Here is a 22,702-nt window from a genome sequence, read left to right on the forward strand (position 1 = left end):
CTACTTATAAAAAAAGAACAAAAGAGTCGGCCTGCAGCAGCAGTGATCTTCATTCTTGGGCAAATATTAGAATTTCCTGGAGAGCTTTTTTTTTTTTTTTTTTTTTTGACAGGCAGAGTGGACAGTGAGAGAGAGAGACAGAGAGAAAGGTCTTCCTTTTCCGTTGGTTCACCCCCCAATGGCCGCTGTGCACCACGCTGATCCGAAGCCAGGGGTCAGGTGCTTCTCCTGGTCTCCCATGCGGGTGCAGGGCCCAAGCACTTGGGCCATCCGCCACAGCAGAGAGCTGGACTGGAAGAGGAGTAACCAGGACAGAATCTGGTGTCCTGACAGGGACTAGAACCCAGGTTGCCAGCGCTGCAGGCGGAGGATTAGCCTATTGAGCCATGGTGCTGGCCTCCTGGAGAGCTTTTTAAAATCATGATTGATAGAGCAGACACTGTAGCCAGGCAGGTTAGGCCACCACTTGGGACACACACTTCCCATATAGGAGTGCCAGTTGGATACCTGCTAATCTACTTCTGATACAGCTTCCTATTAACACACCTGGGAAGGTAATAGATGTCTCAAGTGTCTGAGCCCCTGTCATCCATGTGGGAGATCTGGATGAAGTTTCTGGCTCTTTACTTCAGCCTGGCCCAGCCCCAGCTGATGTGGGCATTTGGGGAGTGAACCAATAGATTGGTTTCTCTCTCTCTCTGTCACTAGCTTTTCAAATAAAAAAGTAAATCTTTTTTTGAAAAATTCAGACTTACATATTTACAAAATGGTGATTTCATTTCCTTTGGGTATCTATTCATAAGAAGAACTGATGGGTCATAGGATAGTTTTATTTTCTTTCCTATAATGGTTACACCAATCTCCATTCACCAACAATATACGAGGGTTTTCCTTCTCTCAACATGCCCCCCACTTGCTATCTCTTGTCTTTTTAATAGCAACCATCCCTAACTCTCAAGTAACAAATGGATAAAGAAACTGTGATATAAATATGGAACATGACTCAGCATTAAAAATGAAAGCGCGACTGTCATTTGCCACAACATGGGTGAACCTGCTCAGTGAAATAAACCAGACAGAGAAAGAAATCAAACAAAAATACTGCATGATCTCAGTTATATGTAGAATCTAAAAAATTAAATAAACAAGAAGTCAAATATACAGAGACAGAGAAAAGAGTGGCTACAGGAAAAAGTGGAAGAAATGAGGAGATATAGATCAGAGGACTCAAGGTAGCCAAAATACAGAATGGACAAATCTAAGGATCTAAAGTTAGTATTATTGTACTGCATTCTGGACTTTTGCTGAGTTAGAAGATTTTAACTTCTCTACTTACAAAAAAGAAAAAACAGATAAGCATGTGAGATGATAGCTATGTTAATATGTTCCCTATAGTAACGATGTTACTACCTATATATACCCCATAACATCATGTTAAATACCTTAACCATAACAAAATACAACTTAGGAAATAAATAAATATCCTGACTGAAGAACAGTTAAGTCATCATGTGCCAGGAGGGATCCAAGCACATCTACTCTTTGTCTCATGTGTATACCCACTCTCTACCCTCATTCCCATTCACTCCTCCACCCAAAAGCAGTTGAATTTGTCCCCTCCTCCCAATGAAGACACTTCACAGTCTTCACCATACCAGATGATGTATATGGTGTTATATTTTATCCCAGTTCTACTTCTTGAAATGTTACCAGCCTCTCTGGCCACTGCCCTTCAGCATTCTTGCATCTTTGTTCAGTTTGGTTCCTTAAATCTCAATATTCTGTAAGATTTACTTCTAACCCTTTCTCTTCTCTTCTATCTCAATAGATAGCACTTTTTTCCATACTCATGCCTTTATCTACTCCCCATATGGGAAGAACTCAGAAATCTCTATCTCCAGCCTCTACAAACTCTTGTGATATTCCAGGATCCTATAGAGGCAGCTGCCTTCAACACCTCCATCTCACTGACAGCTTCCCAAAGCTAGACGCACTAGCTTGCCATTCATACAGGCTTCCTATTCTGCCTACTCACACAGAAACCTGGGAATCATTCTAGCCTCCTCATTCCATTGTACCTTTTATATGCAGTCGCAAAGACCAGCCAACTCTCCGTCCTCTTATTAAATATTTTATATATTTTAAATGTTTCCAAAACACTGTCACTGATTTCCCACCCTTATCTAAGCTCTCAATCTCTCTTACCACACTAATAATGTAATATCCTTAGTGGCCTCCAGTCTTACCATGTCCCCATCCGCCACCAACGTTACTCCAGTCTACTCAGCACACTGCTTTCACAGTGATCTTTCATGGTACCCACATGTCTCCAGTGGCTCACTAACACAAAAGGGTAGGAAGTGTACCCTGGATTAGCTATCCAGTATCATCTCCTCTCACTCCTGACCTTGTCCTTCATACTCTAATATGACTGACCCAGAGCACCCTATATTCTCATAATGCCACATAATTACTCACGCTGTTCGCTCCACCTGGAAACGCTCTCTGCTGTTGTCAAGCTGTCCACTTCTATGCAGCTTTCAGGTCTCAGCTCAAATACAACCATTACTAAAATCCTTCCCTGGCATTCTCATCAGGAATCAAGACTCTCACTCGGTTTCCTTTGCACTTGCACCTATTCCATTACGGCAAACAGCACATTGTACTGGAACTACTGACTAATAAGATGTCTGTGGTCCTAACAGACCATAAACTCCTTAGTCAGAGAGTGACTTTATACCCTCAGCACTCATTCACCACACACAGCATATAATAAAAGGGGGGAGGGATAGAAGAGCAAGACTTTGAATACAGAAATTTTAAAAAAAAAAAAAATAGGTAAGAAACTACAGACACCTAAGTACTCCCCATGAAAATATGAAGAAATGTGGTTATTCAGAAACTATCAGGATGACAAAGAAAAAACTTAGTACTAGACTAAGAAGGCAGGTAGAACAGATGACCAAAGATCAACAGAGAGGACAGAAAAAAAGAGTTCTTTCTATCAGCCAAGTAATTCACTAAGTCCATGGACTGAGCACAAGACTGGTACCTTCCTCTCTGTTTCCTACCCCTCTCCTTTGTCATTATTCTGCATATGCCCTTTCCCCAGTCACCATCCCAAATCCCAGATTCCAGGGGTAATTCCCCTCTACTAGAACCAAAAAATGCTGCTCAGTGTATGAGTCTGAATGTAAGTTTTTGTTTGGCAGCCAAGACCTAGAGGAAAAATAAACTATTTACTGAGGAGCTATTTTGTGGCAAATACAGTGCTATTTTATACTCACTCCCTAAATCTCACAGTAATCATGAGTGATGCTCCCATTTTACAGATGAGGAATTTGTGTCCATGGTCATACAGCTAAGCAATAATAGAACCTATCTGAGAACCCAGGGATGGCAGCTTCTCTATATCACACTACCTAAGAAAACAGGAGTATGCAGTCCAGCCATTCTAGGTTGGAACTTAGAATACATTTGCTTCCAAACACCATTAAATTTTGGTTATAATCTACAGCCCCACTAATACACAATGGGCACACAAGTTAAAACAGAGTTTTAGGGAGGCCAGCATTTGGGGTAGCAGGTTAAGTCACAGCCTACAATGCAGCATGCCATATGGGTGCCAGTTCATGTCCTGGCTGCTCCACTCCCAATCCAGCTCCCTGGTAATGTGCCTGGGAATACAGTGGAAGATGGCCCAAGTACTTGGGCCCATGTCGCCCACATGATAGGCATGAAGCTCCTGGCTCCTGCCTGGCCAGCCAATGCCATGGCCATTGCAGCCACTTGGGGAGTGAACCAGCTAATGGAAGATCTCTCTCTCTCCCTCGATTTCTCCCTGTCCCTCTCTCTCTTTACAACTCTGCCATTCAAATAAATAAGTAAATCCAAAAAAAATTTTTTAATTACAAAATAAATTTTGGGGTTCTGACCTATAAATAAATCTAAAAGCTATTTGCTATTTCTTTCTATAAGGCCATTGTTACCAACATTACAAAAAACAACAGACTTGAAAATGAACTTTTGGAATACATAATAATTTCTGGAGGAATACTTTTGTGGTCCAAGGAACTCTTTAAGGAACTCCTATATATGTATATATATGTGTGTATGTGTGTGTGGGTTTTTTTTTTTTTTTTTTTTTTTTTTTTTTTTGAAAGTCAGAATTACAGAGAGAAAGAGATCTTCCAACCACTGGTTCACCCTCTAGAAGGCCACAACTACCAGGACTGGGCCAGGCTGAAGCCAGGAACGAGGTGCTTCATCCTCGTCTCCCATGTGGGTGACAGGGGCCCAAACATTTGGGCCATCTTTTGCTGTTTTCCCAACCATTAACAGGGAGCTGGATCAGAACCTGTGCAGACAGACAAAAACCAGTGCCCATCTGGGATGCCCGCATTGTAGTCAGCGGCTTAACCCGCTATGCCACAACTTGGGTCCCTAAGGAACTCTTAATATAAAAATCACCAAGGACAGAAACTACTACACCTTGTTAACTAGAATAACAATGACACTAAAAGCCACCTGTGGGGAATGTGCTTATCTAACCAGGTGCTCATTTTTGGTGTGCTGTCATTTAAATAAAACATCATGCTAAACCCTACAGACCAGAGCTTATGATAGAAATGCCACAGACTACAGCAGTACAGTTGATATGCCTATAATCTACTGCAAAATGTATTCCTTAGCAAACTGAAACCAGATGTCTGGTGTGAATCAGATGTCTGTGGACTTGTCTTTCTCAGCCTCCAGAGCAGTTATTAGATACACTAAATACGCAGCTTAGCTGTGTATTAAACCCACAACTTAGCAAAAATCATGACAGTTTGGACATGAAGCATCAGCATTTTTATTTCTTGTAAACCAAAGACATTTCTGAAATAGAAATCCTAAGTTTAAGCACTCAGCTAAATGAAGTATTGTTTTTTTTATCACTTTGGGAACAGTGTCAGGGCTTTTGAAACACATTCTAGAAACCTTTTCCTGCATTTTTTAAGCTGACACTCTTTAGCAATAATCTGATGGGAGAAATCAAGCCACATCAGGTGTCTGTCCTTGTCCCAGAAATTCTAGAATCAAATACAGCAAGAAGCTTAGCACTTGTAAGTGATGGGTGGCCAAAGAAAGAAACGGGGGGAAATTAGTTTCTAAATGCCAGGCTCTGTTTTTAACACGCTCTTTTTTTATATACTCGTTGTTCCATTTTGACAAATGGGAAATCAACAAGCAGAGAAGCTTGAACTGGTACAAAATGACATAGCAAAGAAAAGAGCCAGATTAAAGGCCATGTCTAAGACACTATAAAACACACGTTCCCTCCACTTGAGAATTTGGGGAGAGTGAGCAGTTCTGGGAAATAGCCAAAAAGATGGAAGAAAATGAAGAGATTTACAATCTTACCAAATAATAGTAACACACATATACAAGGAATCTTCACAAAGTTCACAGAAATGTGTACTGTAGAAAAAACTAAGCATGAACTTCAATTTCTTGCACCAAAATAAACTGATTTTGTAATTCCATTTTCCATGAACTTTCCAAAGTACCTGAAAATGTTCCATATGTATATCTAAGCTCTATCTATTTTTAATATACAGTTGTGTATGTAGCATATGTGTCTGTAACAATTAAAGAAATAAATACAGGTCAGCGGGGGCCAGCACTGTGGCTCACTTGGTTAATCCTCCTCCTGTGGTGTTGGCATCCCATATGGGCGGCAGGTTCTAGTCCCGGTTGCCCCTCTTCCAGTCCAGCTCTCTGCTGTGGCCTGGGAGGGCAGTAGAGGATGGCTTGGGCCCCTGCACCCACGTGGGAGACCAGGAAAAAGCATCTGGCTCCTGGCTTCGGATCAGCGCAGTGCTGGCCGTAGCGGCCTTTCTCTCTGTCTCTCTCTCTCTCTCTCTCATTGTCTATAACTCTGTTAAATATTAAATAAATAAATACACTTTAAAAAGCAAAAATAAATAAATAAATAAATATAAATAAATACAGGCCAGTGCCGCGGCTCACTAGGCTAATCCTCCGCTTGCGGCGCCGGTACTCTAGTCCCAGTTGGGACGCCGCATTCTGTCCTGGTTGCTCCTCTTCCAGTCCAGCTCTCTGCTGTGGCCTGGGAAGGCAGTGGAGGATGGCCCAAGTGCTTGAGCACTGCACCCGCGTGGGAGACCAGGAGGAAGCACCTGGCTCTGGTTCCCGGTTTCGGATCGACGCAGCGCACCAGCCATAGCAGCCATTTGGGGGATGAACCAACGGAAGGAAGACCTTTCTGTCTCTCTCTCTCTCTCTAACTCTGCCTGTCAAACATAAATAAATAAATAAAAATAAAGAAATTCATACCAAATTACTAACAGGGGTCATCTGATAGTGGGTTCAGCTCAAATGAGATCTTTTACCTTTCCTATCCCTGCAAGATTTAATTCTAAGTAACTTTGTTTTGATCTTATATGATCCTCATAGCCAGAAAAAGACAACAGAATTTTTCTCACTTGAATTAAGAAATGAGGTTATTAGGGCCGGCTCTGTGGCACAGTGGGTTAACACCCTGGCCTGAAGCGCCAGCATCCCTTATGGGTGCCAGTTCTAGTCTCAGCTGCTCCTCTTCCTATCCAGCTCTCTGCTATGGCCTGGGAAAGCAGCATTAGATGGCCCAAGTCCTTGGGCCCCTGCACCTGCTTGGGAGACCCAGAAGAAGCTCCTTGCTCCTGGCTTCAGATGGGCACAGCTCTGGCCATTGTGGCCAATTGGGGAGTGAACCATCAGACGGAACATCTCTCTCTGTCTCTCTGCCTCTCCTCTCTGTAACTCTTTCAAATAAATAAATAAACCTTTAAAAAAAAAGTTCAGAGATTATAAAAAAAAGAAAGAAATGAGGTTATAGAAACCCACACAGATTAAGTCTGTTACAGTATTTATTTTCCTAAGTGCATGCATGCTCCATGTTTCTATTATTAGGTCTTCTTAAAGAACAACCCAAAAAGTTATCCTTTTCTCATTATTAAATGCATTTATTGGGCCAGCACTGTGGCACAGCGGGTTAAAGCCCTGGCCTGAAGTGCCGGCATCCCATATGGGCACCGCTTCTAGCAGCTGCTCCACTTCCAATGCAGCTCTCTGCTCTGGCCTAGGAAAGCAGTGGAAGATGACCCAACTCCTTGGGCCCCTGCACCCAAGTGGGAGACCCAAAATAAGTTCCTGGCTCTCGACTTCAGATAGGCTCAGCTCTGGCCGTCGCAGCCATTTGGGGAGTGAATCAGAGGATGGAAGACCTCTCTTTCTGTCTCTACCTTTCTCTGTAACTCTCAAATAAATAAAAATAAACCTTTTAAAAAATGCATTTATTACCCGGAAAATGATAACACTGTTCACTTCAAAACACAAACCGCCATGGTTGGTCATCCTTGAAAGTTTTCTACTGAAAGAAGCAGAAAGAATAACAACACTTCTCCCACAACAGTGTACAGACTTGCAAACCATGAAGATTTGTAGTATAGGGGCCAGTGTGATGGGACAGTGGGCTAAGCTGCATTTGCATTGCCAGCACCCCATATCAGGTTTGAGTCCTGGCTATTCCACTTCCTATCCAGCTCCCTGCGATTGCACCCTGGAAAGCCATGGAAGACAGCCCTGCGAGACCAGGATAAAGTTCCTGGTTCCTGGCTTCAGGCTGGTCCTACCCTGACTGTTGCAGGCATTTGGGGTGTAAACCAGCAATGGAAGTTTCTCTCCCCCTCACTCTGCTTTTCAAATAAATTAATCCTTTAAAAAAATCAGTAGTATAGAGAGGCTCTTAGATGTTAACACAGAATTACAGAATTATTCAGAAAGGCCAAAGCAAACTGGTGAAATGCCTACTCCAGAATGGCATCTCCACTCTTATTTACATGTGACATATGTGTTGTCATTCTCACCATCCTTTTACCAAAGTGCTCAGCACTTGGTAGTCAAGAAATAATAAAATATCTATTGAATCAATGCATGAACCTATCATCAATAACCTACCATTACCTGGTTTTTATTAATTACATGGTTACTTCCCACTTGAGCACAAAGAAAGAAGTTGACAGGTTCAGGACACAGCAGCCAATGTCAAGACCTCCTTAGAGAACAACCATAATTGTCCTGTACAAGTATTCCAGAATATGATTGTACTATGTTCTTGCCCTTAGCTAAACAGAATTGTTTCTGATTTATTTATTTATTTAGTGTTACAGAGAGCGAGCAAGTGAGCTTTCATCCACTGGTTCACTCCCCAAATGGGCAGAACAGCCAGGGCTGGGCCAGGCAGAAGCCAGGAACCAGCACCCAGAAACTGCATCCGGGTCTCCTCTGGGCAGGGGCCCAAGGATCATCTTCCGCTGCTTTTCTAGGTGCATTAGCAAGGAGTCAGATTGGAAGTGGAGTAGCCAGGACTCGAATCAGAGACCACAAGGAATGCCAGTGTCACATGCAGCGACTGGACTTTCCCCCTCATGCCACAACACCAGACCAACCTGAATTGTAACTAGTTTAAAAATTTATTTACATGTGACATAAGTGAGACACCAGGGGTTTACAACCTTGAGAGGAACTGTGTTCATTTCACGATACAGGGGACCGGAAACTTCCAGAGAAGAACCAAGAGACTACATGGAAAATCAAGAATAAACAGTGGGCTGTTTCACAACTTTTCATAAGTGAACAGAATGCGCGCGGGGGGGGGGGGGGGGGGGGGACACCAACTAACTAAAAGTCAAGAAAAAAAGGCCCAGCCTCAAAATTTCTCTCCTCACGAAATCCCTTCTCCTGCAACCTTGAAGGCAGGCCCTTGTGATAACGCTATTAACTGTTTGAGGGTCCCAAAGGATTTTTTTAGACGCCTTGTTTTAAAATTAAAAAGATCCCTGGGTGAGTTAATAATCAGCAGCACGCTGACTCTTTAGCGCCCTGCTGCCTCAGGGTGTAGCCAGGGACAGCCAGCGGCAGGATTAACCTCGGCAGGCTAACGGAGGTGAAGGGCACCGGCACTTTTCTGTCCTGCCCACGCCGAGGAATCCCAGCCAGCCCTGCGGGCTCCCTAAGCCAGGGCTCAGCCTGTCGCCGCCAAAACACAGCTGGAAGCCACGCGGCCCAGCGCCGGTCCTGGCCCTACACTCTCTCCCTAGCTCCGAGGATGCGGTCCCGGCTCCTTCCACCCCTGACCATTCCTTACTCACCCTTTCTCCCGCGCTTCCTCGCTGAGAAGGGAGTTAAGTGGTTACTTTGTGCCCTGGCCCAATGTGGCCAAAACCCTAAAAGCAGAAAGGACAGAGACAGACATGTGCTTTAAAACCTAGTTCAAGCCTGGGAATCTCTCCCACCGCCGGCCCAGCACGTGCGGACTGCGCGCCCCCGCACGGCCGGGGCTGGGGGCCCGAGGTTCCGCGCCCTCCGCGGGGACGCGGTCCCGGCAACGCTCTGAGGGTGGGGGTGCTGGGGAAGGGGCGCCTGCTCGGCGGCGAGCCACGGGTCTGTCGCGGGCCTCCATTTCCTACCCCAGGGAGCCAGGAGAAGGAAGAGGGACTCGCACCCGGCGCGCGGCCTCTGGTAAACACGCGCACGCACACATGCTGGCGGCCGAGCAGACCTCCGCCTCCCCGCAACGCCCGCCCGGCCGGGACCCAGGCCCGGGGGAACCACCTGGTGTCGGCGGCGCGGCACCCGCTCGCCCGCGCCCCCCTCAGCCCCCAGCCTCACAGCCCCCCAACCGCCGCCGGGCGCCCGCCCTCCGCACCCGCTGCGCAGCTCAGCTCTGGGGAAGTCCCCGCGCAGGCCCCGCCCATCGCCGGCGGCAAGCCCCGCCCCGGCCCCCTGCACGCGGGCGGCGGCGCAGAGCCCCTCCCACAGCGGACAACCGGCTCCCGAAACACCGCCCCCGGTTGGACGCAAAACCCGGCCTGGATATCCCACGGGTCAGCAGCAACGCTCGCTCCACAGCAACGCTGTGTGTGTCTTAGAGCACTTGCCGGAACTCAGCACAGTACTATCATAGACTTGTCTTCAGCGCTACCCGTGTTGAACAGTTCGGGAGACCCCGGAGGGGCTTGAGTGCACAGCTGAAGTGACGAAGCACCTCCTGCTAACCTCTTTGCAGGACCCTACTCCAGTGCACACAGAACGGCCATTCGGTTTTGCTGCCTCTAGGCAAACCTAAAGGAGTAATCCGGAACAGGTGGTTTCCTTTGGAAAAATTGGACTTTCATACTTCAGCCTCTGCCCTCACATTCTGCAGATTCTTAACTGGTTGGTTGCACGTTACCAAGAAAGTGGAAGCTAGAAGTACTGAGCCCACAAAATACCTTTTTCCTCCTTTTTTTAACCCCATCTCCAATCAAGTCTTTTTGATCTTTCTCTGCCAAACAGCTCTGCGCGCTTTCCAACCACTTCGTTCTTGTGTAAATACCAGATGTTGTGGCACTCATGGTTCAAAAGTAGTAACCCGCGTATGAAATAAAGTAAGCAAATAATGTTTACCACTCAAAATGTAAAGCGGGGAAGCCCAGTTCAGGACTGGATGGCTAGCTTGCTGAGAACCAGTGTCCTAAGGCACAAATTGCCTTGTTCCTTATCCCAATTTCTTTTCCGGAGCATTAATGCATTCATTAATTAATCTGGCCAGGCTAGATCGAATCTCACCACGTGTGAATCTCAGCGACCACCAGGACAGAGAAAGAATGCATTTTGTCATCGATCTAGTGACAAGCCATGGCACCTGACACCAGAGACCTGGAGCTCTTTCGTGCTTTTGCCACACCAGCACCCCACTTCCTGTAACCCCTTTGTAAGCCCCAAACACCCTCATCTGGCATAGTGGTAGTCCTTGAGACTTGGAAGCCCGCTATGCGCTCACCTGTCACAAGCGTAAATGGTCTCTTTCTTTCACCCCAAAACCTTGTCCTTATTTATTTTGATTGGCACCAGGGACCGACCAGGACTGTTTTTGATACCAATTTCAGAGAGTTCCGAATAAGTGCCCTGATAACTAGAACTCCAGAGATCTCCAAAGGAAACCAAAATTGCTCTCATGTGAAGGGGGCATGTGACAATTTTTCTCATTTGTCACTGAAATAGTTACTGTGAAGTAAGCTCTTTTCTACCAGCACTTAAGGACTTAATTCCAAGACCACTTGGCTGACCAGACCACCCTCATCAACTAACAGACAGAACCAGTTTGCAAGCTGAACTGTACCCCGTTGGGACTGTGACCCCAAATTGAACAAATGGAGTTCCTGGTTACAAGGAGCTGACAGCATGGGCTGTGATGTGTGTGGATAAAGAACCAAGACAGATGAGTTGCTTTTATTATAACAGAGAGTAGATAAACATTACAAAAAGAGTTGCCATGTCAGACCTAACTTTGTCAACAATGTCATCAAATATACTTTAGAAGAAGCTGAGGCAGTCTGAAATGGCTCCATACCCTGTAATTCTAACTTAACACATACTGGAAATGGCAGAACTATGGAGACAATCCAAAGGTTGGGGGAGGGGTTGGGGGAGAGAGGGATGAACAGGTAGAGCACACAGATGATTTTTAGGATAGCGAAAGTCTTCTGTATGATACCATAATGATCCACGTTGTTACACATCCGTCAAAACCCATAGACTACATAGCGTGAAGAGTGAATCTTCATGTAAGCTGTGGACTTGGGGGGATGATGATGTGTCAGTGTACCTTCATCCATTGTAACAAATGTACTGCTCTGGTATCAGATTTGATACGGAGGCTGTGCAGGTCTGTGGTCCAAGGAGATATGGCAATTCTGCCCTTTCTGCTCACTTTTGGTCTAAATTTAAAACACTCTGTAAAGTTGATTTAAACGGGCCAACATTGTAGCCTGTAGAGTTAAGCCACTGCCTAGAATGCCAGCATCCTGAATAGGGGCTCTGGTGTGAGTTCCTGCTGCTCAACTTCTAACCCAGCTCCCTGCTAATGCTCCTCGAAAAGCAGTGAGTGATGATGGCCCAAGTGCTTGGGCCCCTGCACCCACTTGGGAGACCCAGATGAAGCTCCAGGCTCCTGGCTTCAGCCTGGCCTAACCCTTGCCGTTGTGGTCATTTAATGAGTGAACCAGCAGATGGAAGACCTCTGTCTCTATCTCTCCCTCTCTGTAGCTCTGCCTTCCAACTAAATAAAATTTTCAAAAACAAGAAAAGTACATTTAAACATTGTGGCGTAGCAGGTTAAGCTGTGGCCACTTGGGGAGTGAACCATGGATGGAGATTCTCTCTCTCTGTGTGTGTGTGTAACTCTGCCTTTCAAATAAATACTTTTTTAAAAATAACTCAATTTAAAAAGAAACTAAAAAAACTGAGAGAAAGCCTCAGAACATCCTTTTCCTTCAAATTCACTAAAATCTAAGCTGATACATTTGGCTGTATGTGTCATGTTGAAGTATAATGATCCATCTCTCTATTTTTTTAAACAGACCTCTGTTTGGCATTAATGTCACTGGGGAAAATGAATTTTATATTCCTAACCCAAGTATAAATTTAAATTATGATTAGACATTGTAACCTTCATGGCAGTATTTAAACAAAGCAAACGATATAATTGTTTAAAAATGCTATGAATATATGTGTATTTAAAATCTACCCTTAGTTATACATATGATTACTAAACATATAGTGCAAGATATCACAGAGTACCGGTTCTCAAATGTTTTAGTCTCAAGATCTCTTTAAATTTAAAAACTTAAAAAGCTCTCATTTCTGTGGATTACACCAAGGTGCTTCAAAAAGTTTGTGGAAGATCAAATTGAAAAATGAATATGTATTTTGGTGCAAAAATATTGAAATTAATGCATATAAGAGGTCTTCAAAAAGTTCATAAAAAGGCATACTATGAAAAAACTATGCATGGATCTCAAACTCTCATTTTGCCATGAATTTTTGAAGTGCCTTTATATGTATCCATATCTATTGTATTAAAATTTAAAGCAGGGGCAGCACTGTGGCATAATGAGTAAAGTCACCACTTGCGATGCCAGGATCCCATTTAGGTACTGGTTCAAGTCTCAGCTGCTTCTTCCCATCTATCTCCCTGCTAATGCACCTGAGAAAGCAGCAGAAAATGCCTCAAGTTCTTGGGCCCCTGAACCCACATGGGAGACCTGGAAGAAGCTCCTGGCTCCTGGCTTTGGCCTGGTCCAGCACTGCCTGTTGCAGCTGTTTGGGGAATGAAGCAGTAGATGAAAAAAATCTCTCTCTCTCTCTCTCTCTCTCTCTCTCTCTCTCTCTCATTCTCTGTGTCTTTCTCTCTGTAACTTTGCCTTTCAAATAAACAAAACCTTTAAAAAATGCTGATATCACAGTGTTGCAGAAAGCATATTTTAAAATGTAAACCGAAAACATTTTAAACAGAAAAAGTTGAGATATATGCTTATTAATTAATTTAAATAATAATAAAGCTAATGCATACATTTTTGGGAGTGACTACCTTTTTCAAGAAAACAGACATTTCTAACAAATCTCTTTTCAATCTAGCTTAATACAGACACTTGGATTCTCATATTCTGCCTCTGCATTCAATCTGTTGTGATATGTTGTTATACCTTAGGTATTAAGAGATTCGACCTCATACAATTCATAGTTTAAAAAAAAAAAAAAAAAAAAAAAAGGAGGACTTTGCAAAGCCCAGATAGAGTCTCAATGACCTCTAGAAGTCCTGAAATCTCACTTTGAGAATTACTACCAAACAGCAGTTTGCATTTCATTTAATTGAATGCCAAACATTCCCACACATGAGTCAGCTAACATCTAAAATTACAGCCCTTCATTCATTCCAATCAAAAACTCAAATTCAGGCCGGCGCCGCGGCTTAATAGGCTAATCCTCTGCCTTGCGGCGCCGGCACACCGGGTTCTAGTCCCGGTCGGGGTGCCGGATTCTGTCCCGGTTGCCCCTCTTCCAGGCCAGCTCTCTGCTGTGGCCAGGGAGTGCAGTGGAGGATGGCCCAAGTGCTTGGGCCTGCACCCCATGGGAGACCAGGAGAAGCACCTGGCTCCTGCCATCGGATCAGCGTGGTGCGCCAGCCGCAGCGCGCCTACCGTGGCGGCCATTGGAGGGTGAACCAACGGCAAAAAGGAAGATTTTTCTCTCTCTGTCTCTCTCTCACTGTCCACTCTGCCTGTCAAAAAATTAAAAAACAAACAAAAAACTCAAATTCAACAACTCAAACCAAACCATCACATGTATATAGGTTTTTCAAAGCATTTACTATAGCAACTCTGATAAAACTGATATTCTTATTTGAACAGAAATAAAAATATTTGACATTTAATTTATATCCTTCAATTCAAACTTTTTTGGGAAATTTTGAATATAAATGTGTAATCTGTAAAAAAGGTTGGTAATTAGTGTATAATTACCAACCAAATTTTAGGTATACTTACAATGAATGGTGTGCATTTCCTTTTATATACATAATTTAAAGTGAGCCTAATAAAACAAGTAATTGCAGTTTTATTTATTATCTAAATAAATACTAGTTTCTAAAATTAGTGCATTGTGGCACAGTCAGTTGAGCTACCTGCAATGCTGGCATCCTATATGGGCCTAGTTCAAGTCCCAGCTGTTCCACTTCCAATCCAGATCCCTGCTAATGGCCTGGGAAAAGCAGAAGATGGCCCAAGGGCTTGGGTGCCTACCACTCCAATGGCCATTGCAGCCATCTGGGGAGTAAACCAGAGGATGGAAAATTCTCTCTTTCTCTTTTTGTCTCTCCCTCCTTCCCTCTCTCTGTAACTGTTTCAGATACAGTTACACAGAGAGAGAGAGAGAGAGAAAAAAAATGAAAAAGAGAGAAAGAGAGAGCTCTCCCATCTGCTGTTTCCCTCCCCAAATGGTTGAAAAGGCCAGGACTGGGCAGGCTGAAGCCAGGAGCCAGGAACTTCTTCCAGGTCTCCTACATGAGTGGCAGGCCCAAACACTTGGGCCATCTTCCACTGCTTTCCTAGGCACATTAGCAGGGAGCTGGATAGAAATGGAGCAGCTGGGATTCAAACTCTTGCTGGCATTGCAGGTGGCAGCTTAACCCATTATACCACAACACCAGCTCCTAAATAAATCTTTTTTTAAAAAAGTTACTGCCTTGAGATAAAATTTTACGTATACAGTCATGCACCACTTAACAATAGAGGTATGCACTGAGAAATGCATTTCAGGCAATTTTGTCTTTGTGCAGATGTTACAGAGTATATGCATACTTACATAAACCTAGGCTATATGGTATGGATTATTGTTATTAGGCCATAAACTTATATTTATGTTATTCTACTGACTACCGCACAAGAAACTGCAGCACAGTGGCATTTGTGTCCCTAAACACAGGCACAGCAAAATACACTAAGCAATAGGGATTTTTCTGCTGCATATACTCTTTTTTTCTATTGAAAGATCACAGCTGTATTGATTTAATGTTTAATCTTTGGTCAGTATAAATGTTCAGATCAAAATTAAGTCATGAACTGTTTACTAAGATTCTAACATTTTCTTCTCAGTATGTCTTCCTACGAAGGGGGAAAAAATCATCAGAAGCTTTTGTTCTTTGCCTGTGAGGGCATTTATGAAAATCCTACTAAACTACAAAAGCAATTTTCTACAAAACTAAAATTCACTACAAAGTCAAACAGGTAAATAAACAACAAAATCAAACTGATTTCAACAAAGTCAAGTCATATTTCCAAAAGTAAAATCTATTAAGAACAAGTAATACACATGTACATGCACAAAAAATTACAAGAAATGATGATCATGCTTAGTAATGGAAGCAGAATAATATCTAATTATCCCAGACTTGTGAATAATTAAAATCAAATTCATATGGTAGTACAAATATCATATATAATTTAAATAAGCTTATCAAGTATCATTTGAATACATACCATATTTGGTAAACTTATATTACCTTTCATTTTCTTTTAATATCTCTTACAAGTACATGCCAAAATAGAAAGCAATGTAATTTTCATTTATGGGTTAACAGAGTAACAGAAAATTTCTACTGCAGAAGTTAAAGGAACTTTTAAGGAGAAAAATAAATTGCCAAAAATTAATTGATGAAATTAATTAATTAATATAACTTATAAAAATGAAAAATAAAGTTTTAAAACAGATGCCGAGAGGCGGCAAGATGGCGGAATAGGCAGGAAGCACACTTAGTCCGGGGGGAGAGAAAGTTTAATATAAGTGGAGATACTGCAGGGTCAAGGAAGAGTAGGGGATGAAACAGCAGAGGAAACTCTTCCGGAACTAGTGATTCACAGTGGACCTGCGTGGAGAGCGTGGGAGCCCAAGTTCGGGACACCAGCGGCAGACTCAACGCACCAGCGCTGGAACGCGAGGTGAGCCGAACCTCCATAGCCCGAGATACCAGCAGGCAAGCAGAAAGAGGAGGCTAGAGGGAACGAGGCTTGAAACTCCGTGGGGAAAAGTTCACCAGGCTAACTAGAAGAGAGAGAAAAAAAAATAAAAAAAGTGACTGATACGGACACAAGTTTCTCTCTCTCCGCTCACCTCTCAAAGGCGAGCAAGACAGAGCAGGCGCCATTTTGGACATACGTCATAAGCAGGGCGACCTCAGGTCTGCACCAGCCCTGAGCCTAGCAGAAAAACCTGACTCTGGGGGGAGGGGTGAAATAACAGGAGATTAGCATCTAACTTGGCAACCCAGTGGGAGACTGCAGGAGAATTGGAGCCCACACTGAGGGCAGCAGAGATTCCCTGTGTGGTCCTTGGGAAAGAGCTTCCAATCTCTGGCTCCTGTGGGTATATCATTTGCCTGCTAACTACCTGCAATTACGTTCAGCTGTGCGGAATTACTTCCCTTTTAAATCAACAAAAGAAAGAGAGATTTACCACACCTAACCTGGGAGTGTCATCCTTGACACACCCTCAACCCTGAGGAACCAAACACAGCTCTCAGTCCACACTCATCTCAAGCCTCTAAGGCTCCACTGAAAGCAGACAGTCCACTTAATATAGAGCCATAGTGTAACAAGAAAAAACACCACAGTGAAGAAACCAAATATCTCCAACATGCCAAACAACAAACGCAAAAACCAAGCTAACAAGAACAAGGAAGAAACTATGACGCCCCCAAATGAAAAAGACACCCCAATTCAAGATTATGAAGATGATGAGATCGAAGAAATGCAAGAAGCAGATCTCAAAAAATTGATAAGAACATTAAGAAGTTCTCAAAAACAAATTCTTGAACTACAGAAATCCTTCATGGACAAGATAGAAAATCTCTCTCGTGAAAGTGAAATATTAAGGAGGAATCAAAATGAAATGAAACAACTAGTGGAACAAGAAACTCTGATAGTGACTAGAAATCATAATGAAATGAAGAGTTCAATAGAGCAAATGACAAACACATTAGAGAGCCTTAAAAACAGAATGGGCGAAGCAGAAGAGAGAATATCAGACTTAGAAGACAGAGAGCAGGAAAGGAAACAGGCAAACCAAAGAAAAGAAGAAGAAATTAGAAATCTAAAAAATATTGTCGGGAATCTACAGGATACTATTAAAAAAACCAACATTCGGGTTCTAGGAGTTCCTGAAGGCATGGAGAGGGAGAAAGGATTTGAAGGCATTTTCAGTGAGATACTAGCAGAAAATTTCCCAGGTTTGGAGAAGGACAGAGGCATCTTAGTACAGGAAGCTTATAGAACCCCTAATAAACATGACCAAAAGAGATCCTCACCACGACATGTTGTAATCAAACTCACCACAGTGAAACATAAAGAAAAGATCCTAAAAGGTGCAAGAGAGAAACGTCAGATCACTCTTAGAGGATCTCCAATTAGACTCACAGCAGACTTCTCATCAGAAACCCTACAAGCTAGAAAGGAATGGCGAGACATAGCCCAGGTACTAAGAGAGAAAAACTGCCAGCCCAGAATACTATATCCTGCAAAGCTCTCATTTGTGAATGAAGGTGAAATTAAGACTTTTCATAGCAAACAGAAACTGAAATAATTTGTTGCCACTCGTCCTGCCCTGCAAAAGATGCTTAAAGATGTGTTACACACAGAAACACAGAAACATGGTCACCAATATGAAAGAAGGTAAAGGAAGGAAACCTCACAGCAAAAGATCACAGGAAGCTCAATTTCTCTTTGACATAGAATTAAACTCTGATGCTCTGTTAAAGCAATGTGTTAAAGTAATCTATTATGTTCTCTTGATGTCTGTTAAATTCTAATTGTTCAAAAACAGCTGAATTTTTATTAAGAGCTATGGGTTATTTAAATATGTGCTTTTTTCAAAAATTTGAATAATCACCTTGTAACAATGATCAAATTTGGTCTATGTTATGTCATGATTTTAAGAAATCTTATTTCAACCAGATATTTTGGATTTTGAGCCTTCTTGGCATTCTTGACAGACATTCAAAAAATCAAAGTTTCAAACAATCTGGTCTCTAAAATCTCCAGTAAATCCTGGACTTTGGTTTTTCCAGTTTGGGCCCAACTGAAAAAATCGAAGGACCTATGTCTCTCATCTTATAGAGACACCAACTAATCAGTCTATTTGGAGTATATTAGAAGTACTGTCAAGATGTGATGTGGTACCAGACTTTAAGTTTCTATAATGGAAAATGCTATTAATACAAATGTTTGAGAATTAAAAAGTCTAATGATCTTGTGTTACTAGACATGATAGTTATCTTAATGAGAAAGCCCCAGAGGCTTAAAGGGTTAAATACTTGTAAAATCCTACAGGTGCTTTCAAAAATACTGTGAAGTAAGCAAGTGCCTCTTGTTGGTTGATGAGTTTATAATTTTAAACATGGCGACTTAAAGTCTTTTGTCATCCACAGTTATATATGATGTGCTGCTCATAAAACTAAAGCGTTGTTGGTTCTGTGTTTAGCTGTCCTCCTATAGGTTCCTATGGACTTTTTCCAGCCACTTTTATTGTATTCAGTACTTTGGGATGGCTCTGTAAACAGATGAAGCCAATAATGTATTAACAGTACCAACTGAGAGAAAGTATGGTTAACTGAGGTTACTAAAAAGGAAAAGCAATTCAAATCAATTGGCAATCTACAAAAAGAGTTAAAGATTTTAAAAGCTATTATTAAAATTGCTATATTGGTCTATTATGCTATATTATATGTGTGTACATATTGTATGTCCACATGGGGAAATTTTATTAAGAGTTTTATTTTAAATGGCTTATAGATAAGATTGTCCATAAATTTAAGCTGCTAAAATCAATCAAAGATACATTTTAATTTGTGGGACCTGAATCTGTGTATCATATGTTTTAGACTTGTTGGTAGAAAGAAACAAAACATTTTAGATGGTTGTGCTTAAGTTTACTGGCTAAACAAACTACACCATGTTAGATATTTAAGAGGTGTTTTCAAATACATGATTCTTAAAATTTATAGAAGGCATTGGACCTTCTGGTAAATGTTTTCTTAAGTTGTTATCTAATGGTTGAAACAGTTTGCTAAGTATTCATGTGATATTGCTATTGTCAGCAAGCGATCTAGGACTTGCTCCCTCATTTCTCTATGCTAAGCCCAACTTGTTCTTTCATTTCTCTATTCTCTTCAAGGTAGGAAACTAATTCTATTATGAAGGAATCTGTAGGATGCACAATTTAATCTTTAGACCTTATAAAAGAGATGGCTAACATTTTTCTGCAATAGCATAGCCAAAATAAGAACTCAAATAATAATCTCATAGCTAGATTCACTTCGCCATCAGCCAAGTATACAGTAAGTAGAAAAAACCTCCCTTTCAGACCAAAGGGAAAGAAAGTTTTAAAGTGAGAATATAATTTTCCTCATGGGCATTGTCTACCTTAGAAAAACTACTACAGAACATGCCTGTGACTATAGACTTGTAGTTCAGGCCACTGAAGATTAGAGATGGGAAATGGGCACTCCCTTGACTTGCATCCTCTGGTCTGCTTTAACACAAACCAGGAGGAAAAGAAAGCTCGGCATCAGAAGCAATGGGTGGCAGGCCTATTAATGGCTGATCTGTACAGTGATCTGCCCTCAAGGAGACCCAACAGGCCAGTCCACTGCAGTGGCTTTCAATGTGGTAAGCCTGGGCTTCAGCAGAAGTCAGCTTGTGAAGAGCCCTGGCAGCTCTGCCAAGAGTTGGATCACTGGAAATGGACCTGCCCTGGAGTCGAAGGATGCCCAGGTCAGAGCCACAGATCTTATTGGCTCTAAGCTGAAAAGCCCTTCACTCAGCCCAACTTCCAAAGTGACCACTGCAGCTGAGGGGATGGTCAAGTAGTGTCAGCAACATTGCAGGCAGAACTGTAAATTTCTTGTTAGAGATGCCCCCTGCCTTTACCTGGCCAGCTCTCCTCCCAGGCCAGCCAAGTAATGAAAGTCAACAGAGTGCCTTCCCCTAGGAGGTTCACACCTCCCTTAGGATATACCCCATGTGAAGAGATAGATAGGTCTGGGCCTCTGAATTTACAAGGCCTAAAGCCCACCAGATTATTATCAAGCCCCTTCTATCAGGTTCTATTTGCCTCTCAATCAGAAAACTTAATTGTAGCTTAGACAGCACCTTTCTTAGCTCCTCTAATAATGACTCTGTCCTTTGTTCTAGGCCCTGTCTAGTGCACTTGGGCCTCATTCCTTTGTAATCATAACCTCTACTCTACCACCAATGGCTCTACTCCCAACCCGTGTGTACTGATGGTCCTCTTCCCCACTTAATGCTGTATAATTGTTCAAACCTGGTAAATGCCACTCTTAGGATCATTGGTTACTATCCTCACTCTGTCTTTTATGACCTTGTCTAAATATGATCAGAGTCGGCAAACTTGGAAGGCTTCCATAGCCTTGGCAACTCATGACGACAGCCTGGGATGGTTACTGGCGCCATAAACTAGAGTGTCAATTTGTTGGGTCAACAACAGGAGCCACTGTGCACTTGCTCCTCATGTGGGATCTCTGTCCTTAATGTGCTGTACATTGTGATTTAATGCTGGAACTAGTACTCAAACAGTATGTTTCACTTTGTGTTTCTATGTGGGTGCAAACTGTTGAAATCTTTATACTAAATTGATCTTCTGTATATAAAGAGAATTGAAAATGAATCTTGATGCAAATGGAAGGGGAGAGGGAGCGGGAGAGGGGAGGGTTGCGGGTGGGAGGGAAGTTATGGGGGGGGGAAGCCATTGTAATCCATAAGCTGTACACTGGAAATTTATATTCATTAAATAAAAGTTTAAAAAAAAAAAGATGAAAATAAAAAAAAAATAATCCCTCAATAAAAGCTGTGCAATGATAAAAAAAATAAAATAAAAAAAAAAAAATAAAAAAAATAAAACAGATGCCATTGGGGCCGGCACTCTGACGTTATAGGTAAAGCCGCTGCCTGCGGTGCCGGCATCCCATATGGGTGCCAGTTCTAGTCCCGGCTGCTCCACTTCTGATCCAGGTCTCTGCTATGGCCTGGGAAAGCAGTGGAGGATGGCCCAGGTCCTTGGGCCCCTGCACCCTCATGGGAGGCCTAGAGGAAGCTCCTGGCTCCTGGCTTCGTATCATCACAGTTCCAGCCATTGCAGTCATCTGGGGGTGAACCAGAGGATGGAAGACTTCTCTCTCTCTCTCTCTGCCTCTCCTCTCTCTGTATAACTGTGACTTTCAAGTAAAATAAATAAATCTTAAAAAAAAAAAAACAGATGCCATTATGACCTTGTCTAAATAATGTCAGAGTTTGTGAACTCAAGAGGCTTCCATAACCTTGGCAGCTCATGACAAGAGCCTTGGGTGATCACTGATGTCATAAATAAGAGTGTAAATTGTTGGGTGAACAGCAGGAATCACTGTGCACTTGCTCCCCATGTAGGATCTCTGTCCTTAATATGTTGTACTGTGAGAATTAACAGTAAAACTAGTCTTCAAACAGTACTTTAAACTTTGTGTATCTGTGTGGGTGCAAACTGTTGAAATCTTTACTTAGTATGGAGCTGATCTTCGGTATATAAATATAATTAAAAATGAATCTTAGGGGCCAGTGCTGTGGCACAGCGGGTTAACACCCTGGCCTGAAGCGCCAGCATCCCATATGGGCGCCAGTTTGAGTCCCAGCTCTGTGTTGTGGTCTGGGAAAGCAGTAGAAGATAGCCTAAGTCCTTGGGCCCCAGCACCCGCGTGGGAGACCCAGAAGAAGCTCCTGGTTCCTGGTTTCGGATTGGCGCAACTCCGGCCATTGCGGCCAATTGGGGAGTAAACCAGCAGATAGGAGACCTCTCGCTCTCTCTCTCTCTCTCTCTCTCTCTCTCTGTGTGTGTGTGTGTAATTCTGACTCTTTCAAATAAATAAATCTTAAAAAAAAAAAAAAAGAATCTTGGTGAGAGGTGGGATAGGAGAGAGAGTAGGATGCTTTGGGGGTGGGAGGGTGGGAATGGTGGGAAGGGCAGCTATGGTCCAAAAGTTGCACTTACAAAATTTATATTTATTAAATAAAAGCTTTCTATTAAAAAAAAAAGATGCCACACAATTATTATACAGTGACCCTATTGATCTGACTACAAAAGGCATGTAAGGAAGGTATGTTCTATCGAAAACTAAGGGATGAATGTTGCTTTAAAGATCTATTTTGCAGATAAACTATTTGCTTGGCCTAGTTTTAAAGCTAATTACAAAAATGCATTTTCTTAATGGTCCAGATATTTTGCCAATTCTTCCAAC

The 22,702-nt window shown here is 42.6% G+C and overlaps 1 protein-coding gene across 1 annotated transcript in view; it reads right to left on the minus strand.

Moving 5' to 3' along the window:
- IMMP2L (inner mitochondrial membrane peptidase subunit 2) overlaps positions 1–9,794 on the minus strand; it is a 1,077,920-nt gene extending 1,068,126 nt beyond the window's left edge. Inside the window, exons 1-2 of the mRNA XM_062198963.1 lie at positions 9,752–9,794; positions 9,195–9,269 (exon numbers count right to left, since the gene is read on the minus strand). The gene's annotated coding sequence lies outside the window, so the exon portion shown is untranslated. The remainder of the gene's footprint in view (positions 1–9,194; positions 9,270–9,751) is intronic.
- Positions 9,795–22,702: the final 12,908 nt, after the last annotated feature.

Source organism: Lepus europaeus, chromosome 1, assembly GCF_033115175.1.
Source record: "Lepus europaeus isolate LE1 chromosome 1, mLepTim1.pri, whole genome shotgun sequence".
Lineage (NCBI taxonomy): Eukaryota > Metazoa > Chordata > Mammalia > Lagomorpha > Leporidae > Lepus > Lepus europaeus.